General features: G+C 40.3%; 1 long non-coding RNA gene across 1 annotated transcript; it reads left to right on the forward strand.

Moving 5' to 3' along the window:
* The first annotated feature begins 4,315 nt into the window (after nucleotides 1-4,315).
* On the forward strand, nucleotides 4,316-5,680 carry LOC113472399. The gene is made up of 2 exons (XR_003394721.1): nucleotides 4,316-5,148; nucleotides 5,584-5,680. It is a non-coding gene; the product is annotated as an uncharacterized LOC113472399 (long non-coding RNA).
* Nucleotides 5,681-8,193: the final 2,513 nt, after the last annotated feature.

The following is an 8,193-nucleotide window of genomic DNA, read 5'->3' on the forward strand; positions in this document are numbered from 1 at the left end:
AGGTTTTCCTCTTCAAGATTAACGACGTCGTTCGAACGATTTTCATCTGGAAAGTAGATAAGTGAGAGTTTATAAATATAACGTTCTCCACTCGAGATATTAATAGCGTTCGCTTTTTCTTCGTTTTTGACGTTTTCCCCCTGGATTCTTGGAGCTGTTCTCTGTTTCCCCCTGGATACTTCGACCTGAGCTCTTTTTCCCCCTGGATACTTCGACTTGTGCTCTGTTTTCCCCCTGGATACTTCGACCTGAGCTCTGTTTTCCTCCTAGATTTTCCTCTTGAGGTCACAACATGATACCGTGTGTGGGAACTTTGCTGAATCCCTCCGTACTTAACGCGAGGAAACCCAAGGTGAGTTTGTCTTTTTTAAGGTGTGTCCAAACATAGTCGACCAGCCGTCAATCGATCTCGATCGACGAGGTGAATCTATGTTGTCGAGATGTCGAGGCAGTGTGGACGGTTCAGTGGACATCGATCGATGGCCGGTCGACTGTGTGAACACATCTTTACGTCTTTTGGTTTTAGTTACTCTGTCATCATTTCTTGTTCCTCTTTTTGAAGACTATTTGGCGGGGATATTTCCAAGTAATCCAAGTGTCTTTCAGACCTCCCGAGATATTTCCACACATTGGGCTGCCCAAGCTTAAACACAATCCCAAATAAGCAAGTCAATTCAAGACGTCAAAAGGGTTTAAAACCCAATCTTTCCAACACCGTGAGATAGGTGCCTTTCCTCTCTGACACGGAAGTAGTGGTAGTATTCAAGACATTTGATCAAATGGACCGTACAAGACAGTTTGTAGGAACTACAATAGTGGAAACTTCCAGATTTAGGATATTTATTTATTAAGTACCTAGACCAAATATTAGATAGGTACGCCTCAGAATGTATAAATACCTGACCAATTTGTAACTTCCTTCCAAGATAGATGCTCAGTTAGATCTTTTCGCGTCCTGTAACCTGTAATGATATCATTACTTGTTTTATTCAATACCTACTTCCATAGTTTGCATGAGTTAATTTATGTTTTAATCTTTTAATAGATTTTGTCACAGTTTTAAAACAAATATACCTTGTTCCCTCCTGTGTTTTTAATTGCTGTACCTCTACTCTCATCTAAAACCAGACCTGATATTAGTACAAAGGTCATAAGAACAGCCCTGATGAGATGTTATCAATTTCTGAGCCGTCTTCAATTCCAAAATGTTCCCAAATATACTTAACATCAAACGCAAACGACGGTCCATGCACGCAGGAAACACAAAATATCACTTGCAAGCTTGCAACTTTAAAATGACCTTTGATAGGGCAGAATGAAAGTTGTTTCACAGTACATATTCTGTAGAGGTGTAGAGCAAAGGATAGAGGTTGGGTTTATTACAATGAAATAACTGCTACATTAGACTCGTGTGGTCTGTGTCGTAGCATGCCCATACCGTAGTATGCCTCTCATCAGATGGGCGAGAAGAGACACAATCCTTTCCATTTAGGTACTGAATCAACACGAGAATACCAGAAAAGTGATTCTACAAGGTAGGTACATATTTTATTCCTCTGTCCACGAGCACTGAACGAGACCATGTGCCATCGGAACTCGGAAAACAGTAAACAAAAACACCTGAATGCAAAGGCGGTCCACCATGACCGCATTGCGCACACAACTTCTCACTTATTCGGTGACATACATTGTCTTTTTCGGCGATCGCGTGAGGGCATCTTCCAAGAACGATGGCTCCTATCAAGAGTACGAGATCGAAAGTAGAGATCTGGTCACGAAGCCGAGGGAGAAGAACAACTTTGACAGCGTCTTCAATGAGGAGAGTCCGTATAAACAGTACAAGGAAGAGATGAAGAGGATGACTGTTTCCCCCTGGATACTTCGACACCCTTAGACTCCTTGGAGATTTAAGAGACTTTCCCTAATTTCTCCATTTTCCTCCTCGGTATTACCCATTCTTGCTATCACCCATTCCTGCTGAGCTTCAAATATTACCCATCTTTGCTTGTTAAGCTTTATCTGACTTGGGGACGTTAAACAGGGAGTAGACCAGCTTATAGTCTGGCTGGGGGACTATACACAGGGAGTAATACCAGCCTGAATTTCCCTTGCTAAAGGAATAACAAAGGTCGAGTGTGAAGGGCATCCACTAGTAAAATTTGTAGCCAAAACCAAATGTCAGCCCAAAGCAATCACCCTAGTTAGGGCTGATTGAGAGGCTGACGAAAAACGCAGACCCCGTCTGTACACGGGAAAAGGCGAAGAAGAAAATCCTTGCCTGCTAAGCTATTCCTTCAAATTATTACCCGTCCCTGCTAAGCTCAAAGTCTTTCAAGAGTCACTAGATTGAACGCTTATTAAAGTTATTACTTTCAAGGTTTTCCTCTTCAAGATTAACGACGTCGTTCGAACGATTTTCATCTGGAAAGTAGATAAGTGAGAGTTTATAAATAACGTTCTCCACGGGGACTTTACACAGGGAGTAATACCAGCCTGAATTTCCCTTGCTAAAGGAATAACAAAAGTCAAGTGTGAAGGGCATCCACTTGTAAAATTTGTAGCCAAAACCAAATGTCAGCCCAAAGCAATTACCCTAGTTAGGGCTGATTGAGAGGCTGACGAAAAACGCAGACCCCGTCTATACACGGGAAAAGGCGAAGAAGATCCTTGCCTGCTAAGCTATTCCTTCAAATAGTACCCGTCCCTGCTAAGCTCAAAGTCTTTCAAGAGTCACTAGATTGAACGCTTATTAAAGTTATTACTTTCAAGGTTTTCCTCTTCAAGATTAACGACGTCGTTCGAACGATTTTCATCTGGAAAGTAGACGAACAACTGGTTTCTGGGTTTGGGAAATGGTAATTTCTTTGAACAATGTGTGAGGGCAGAACGCGTGCCCGGTAACTTTCTTTGTGTGACGTTCTCCACTCGAGATATTAATAGCGTTCGCTTTTTCTTCGTTTTTGACGTTTTCCCCCCTGGATACTTCGACCTGTGCTCTGTTTTCCTCCTAGATTTTCCTCTTGAGGTCACAACATGATACCGTGTGTGGGAACTTTGCTGAATCCCTCCGTACTTAACGCGAGGAAACCCAAGGTGAGTTTGTCTTTTCTAAGGTGTGTCCAAACATAGTCGACCAGCCGTCAATCGACGAGGTGAATCTATGTTGTCGAGGCAGTGTGGACGGTTCAGTGGTCATCGATTGACGGCCGGTCGACCATGTGTGGACACAGGTTTAGGTACTTCCGTTTTGGGTTCGTTGTTCTCTTTGTGTCCTCTGAGGGTGATCCTCCTGTGGAAGCGTGTACGAACGTTTACCAGTTAAATTAGTCAAGTCATGAAATTTATCGAATTGAATTAATGGCTCAACAAAATTTGTGGCGATGATACAAAATTAATATTCCCTCTTTTCTTTTTTTTCTTTTTTTTATCGGTGTTTGCATCTGCAAACATTTTCAGACTGCTCTTTAGGTCTTAACTTCTGTCATTGGGAAAATAAACAACCGATCCTCGAATTTCTTTCAACCCTGTATACCACATATCTGTTTAGCCCTACTCAAACTCTTTTTCAAATATCTTCTTTCTTTGGAAACTATTAAATGCTTTCTTCTATTAATTTCTTTTTTATCGGTGTTTGCATTCGGTGTTTGCATCTGCAAACATTTTCAGACGGCTCTTTAGGTCTTAACTTCTGTCATTGGGAAAATAAACGACCGATCCTCGAATTTCTTTCAACCTTGTATACCACATATCTGTTTAGCCCTACTCAAACTCTTTTTCAAATATCTTCTTTCTTTGGAAACTATTAAATGCTTTCTTCTATTAAACTCGTTCACCGCCTCCACCTCCAAAATAAAAGATAATATCGATTGTGTTACGTGACCCCCCGCGTCCTCTTCCACCTAACCTAGGCCATGGGATATGGGGAATAGCTAATGGAAATGTGGAGTTGTGTTATCTGTTATACATATCTCTTGCATAGGGCTGTCATTGTCATTGGCGCTATTTTCCATGTAGGTATCTATCTACTAGTAGGTATACTATAGCCACATTTTCCTTCACAGTTTTTATGGTGGTTGTGGTGGGAATTAGGGAAATGGTACAATGCCAGGCAATGTTCCATTTCCCCATTTTCCACCACTACCACCATGGAATTTGCGAAAGGAAAATACGCGTTATCTCTGATGATGGAATTGTGGAAATGAATACTGTCCTAATGAAAAGAAGTGTGAGTCAGATGGAAAAATTGGAGTAATAGTTGGAATTCACTGGTATTTTTCATTCACGTACTTACTATTTCGTGATGCGCTGCTTTAGAAAATGATAAAATCGTGGAAAATATTATTTTTCCAGTAAAAAGAGTGAGTCAGAAGTCAGAAGATAGTTTAAAGCTTCAGTTGAAATATGAATGACAAGAATCAATAGGATGGATCGAAAAAACCAAAGAAGTTGGCAGACTTTGTGTCTCAGTGTGAAAGAAACAAGACAGGTAGTGTAAATGACGCAATGTACAATGTATGAAAACCCAAGAGGTTCGGACGTTTTACTTATCGAAGAATGGGAGGAAAGAAGAAGAAAAAGGAGGAGAGGAGGAGAAGAAAGAAGAAGACAGCTGTGACCTGAGTGACAAACTCGAAAGAGGGAACGTCATAATAAAAGAAGAAATAATGATCTCTATGCGTTGTTTCAAATTGAAAGTAAATAAAGATATACTTGTTATAAAGCAAAGCGTATTCTATTCAAACTACTCAAAGCATGCACTCTTGTCTCTAGGACGAATTCAAATTATGATGAAGTGATAACGGGATAGAATAGTAAGGTGTGTCACTGCACTTACTGCACCCATCTGCAGTGATTTAATTCAAATCCATGCATTGACTATTATAATTCAACTGCATATTCAATTACAAATGAGGAATGTTCTTTCTGTCTTGAGCTCCTCAGTGTCTTCGTATTGGAACTAGCTTGGCACCAGACACAAAAGCCCACCTAGAGGAACAAGTGTAGAGACCAAGGGTCTCAAAGGTGTGTAAAGCTCCACGAATCTTATTGGAACTCACCAGCACAACTTTTCGAACTGGTTCTCACTTCACCAAAATGTCCGCCATAGAAGTTACAACTTTCGAATATTTACTCTCACTTAAGAGCTAGGTCTAGCTGATGAGGACTGAAAAGAACGAAACAAGTCCTAGATTGATCTAAGGATTCTAAGGTGTTGTCTAAAATCTCAACATTACGTAGATCTGAGCTGGTGACTTAAGAAAAAACTTATAGAACAGTCCATAATTCACACGATTAACTTACTGTCCTCTAATAAAACAGTCACCATTTCACACAATAACTGTCTTCCAAAACAGTCCACATTTCACACGATTAACTGGAAAGGTGAGCGATTTCCTTACTGCACATCATTTAAGAACTACAGTTAACAAGAAATTTCCCACGGAATGTTCTGATGCAGTATGACGTGTTCTATGAACATCTGCCAGAACAGTTACGTAAAACGCGGCACAGCATAGGTCAGGTACTTGGGAAAACGTAATAGAATAGGTTAGGCATAGGCAAAACTTGTCGAGAAAGAGCTAGGTCTAGCTGATGAGGACTGAAAAGAACGAAACAAGTCCTAGATTGATCTAAGGTGTTGTCTAAAATCTCAACATTACGTAGATCTGAGCTGGTGACTTAAGAAAAAACTTATAGAACAGTCCATAATTCACACGATTAACTTACTGTCCTCTAATAAAACAGTCACCATTTCACACAATAACTGTCTTCCAAAACAGTCCACATTTCACACGATTAACTGGAAAGGTGAGCGATTTCCTGGATACTGCACATCATTTGAGTACAGTTAACAAGAAATTTCCCACGGAATGTTCTGATGCAGCTATGACGTGTTCTATGAACATCTGCCAAAACAGTTACGTAAAACGCGGCACAGCATAGGTCAGGTACTTGGGAAAACGTAATAGAATAGGTTAGGCATAGGCAAAACTTGTCGAGATTTGATAATAGACTAATCTAATCGATATAGGCAAATCGATCGTACTCGTGAGGTCTATTCAGCATTCAGCCTATTGTATACAAAGCCGAAGACTGGACAGGCCTCATTGTGGAGATGTCTTTCTGTCAGGGACTGGTCCTAAAACAGTGGAAAATGTTGCAATTCCAAAATCTGATATTCCAAAATTGACTTCAGCCTGACTTGAGAGCAAGAATTTCTATTTACAAATACGGGTGACACTTCTTGATAGTCTGACAGTAGAAGTTAGAACAGCGTAGAAGCTTGATGCACGAGTGTGCTACATTCTACCACCAGCTAAGAATTTTCGGTCACATAATGTCAACAAGAGACTGAATCGGCGCTAGGATCTCTTGAAATCCGTACATTGAAGTAAAATCTTAGAAAGACTATCAGAAGATAGAGCTCAGTTGAAAATGCCTACTGCCCGATCTCTTAGAAGCTTGATCACATAAGTTGATATCATAATGTACGCGTATTTCATAAGCAAATAAATTGATAAAAGGATCAGTAGGTATGATCACGATAACGGGGATAGAATAGTAAGGTGTGTCACTGTACTTACTGCACCCATCTGCAGTGATTTAATTCAAATCCATGTATTGACTATTATAATTCAACTGCATATTCAATTCCAAGTGAGGAATGTTCTTTCTGTCTTGAGCTCCTCAGTGTCTTCGTATTGGAACTAGCTTGGCACCAGACACAAAAGCCCACCTAGAGGAACAAGTGTAGAGACCAAGGGTCTCAAAGGTGTGTAAAGCTCCACGAATCTTATTGGAACTCACCAGCACAACTTTTCATACTGGTTCTCACTTCACCAAAATGTCCGCCATAGAAGTTACAACTTTTTGAGTAAAAAAAGGATCAAAGGTTTAGCAGAAGATGGGTAGACAGGCAGACACAATCTGAACAGATAGGAAAGGTTTGGGCATAATCTCAACAGAGGTCAGAAATTTGGGTTACCACAAGGTAGGCAGACAACAGGTCAAAAGTTAGTACACTCTCATCTCTTACCTCCCGGGGTCTACAGTTGAAATTTGAAATGTACGTTCCAGGGCATTACACACTCATGTTGAAATGCACGTGATTCTAAGGTGTTGTCTAAAATCTCAACATTACGTAGATCTGAGCTGGTGACTAAGAAAAAACTTATAGAACAGTCCATAATTCACACGATCTACAACTTTCGAATATTTACTCTCACTTAAGAGCTAGGTCTAGCTGATGACTGAAAAGAACGAAACAAGTCCTAGATTGATCTAAGGTGTTGTCTAAAGTCTCAACATTACGTAGATCTGAGCTGATGACTAAGAAAAAACTTATAGAACAGTCCATAATTCACACGATTAACTTACTGTCCTCTAATAAAACAGTCACCATTTCACACAATAACTGTCTTCCAAAACAGTCCACATTTCACACGATTAACTGGAAAGGTGAGCGATTTCCTGGATACTTACTGCACATCATTTAAGAACTACAGTTAACAAGAAATTTCCCACGGAATGTTCTGATGCAGTATGACGTGTTCTATGAACATCTGCCAAAACAGTTACGTAAAACGCGGCACAGCATAGGTCAGGTACTTGGGAAAACGTAATAGAATAGGTTAGGCATAGGCAAAACTTGTCGAGATTTGATAATAGACTAATCTAATCGATATAGGCAAATCGATCGTACTCTGTACTCGTGAGGTCTATTCAGCCTATTGTATACAAAGCCGAAGACTGGACAGGCCTCATTGTGGAGATGTCTTTCTGTCAGGGACTGGTCCTAAAACAGTGGACAGAGCTAGGTCTAGCTGATGAGGACTGAAAAGACCGAAACAAGTCCTAGATTGAGCTAAGGTGTTGTCTAAAATCTCAACATTACGTAGATCTGAGCTGGTGACTAAGAAAAAACTTATAGAACAGTCCATAATTCACACGATTAACTTACTGTCCTCTAATAAAACAGTCACCATTTCACACAATAACTGTCTTCCAAAGCAGTCCACATTTCACACGATTAACTGGAAAGGCGAGCAATTTCCTGGATACTGCACATCGTTTAAGAACTACAGTTAACAAGAAATTTCCCACGGAATGTTCTGTTGCAGTATGACGTGTTCTATGAACATCTGCCAAAACAGTTACGTAAAACGCGGCACAGCATAGGTCAGGTACTTGGGA

The sequence above is a fragment of the Diaphorina citri genome, unplaced genomic scaffold, assembly GCF_000475195.1.
Source record: "Diaphorina citri unplaced genomic scaffold, Diaci psyllid genome assembly version 1.1 scaffold5278, whole genome shotgun sequence".
Lineage (NCBI taxonomy): Eukaryota > Metazoa > Arthropoda > Insecta > Hemiptera > Psyllidae > Diaphorina > Diaphorina citri.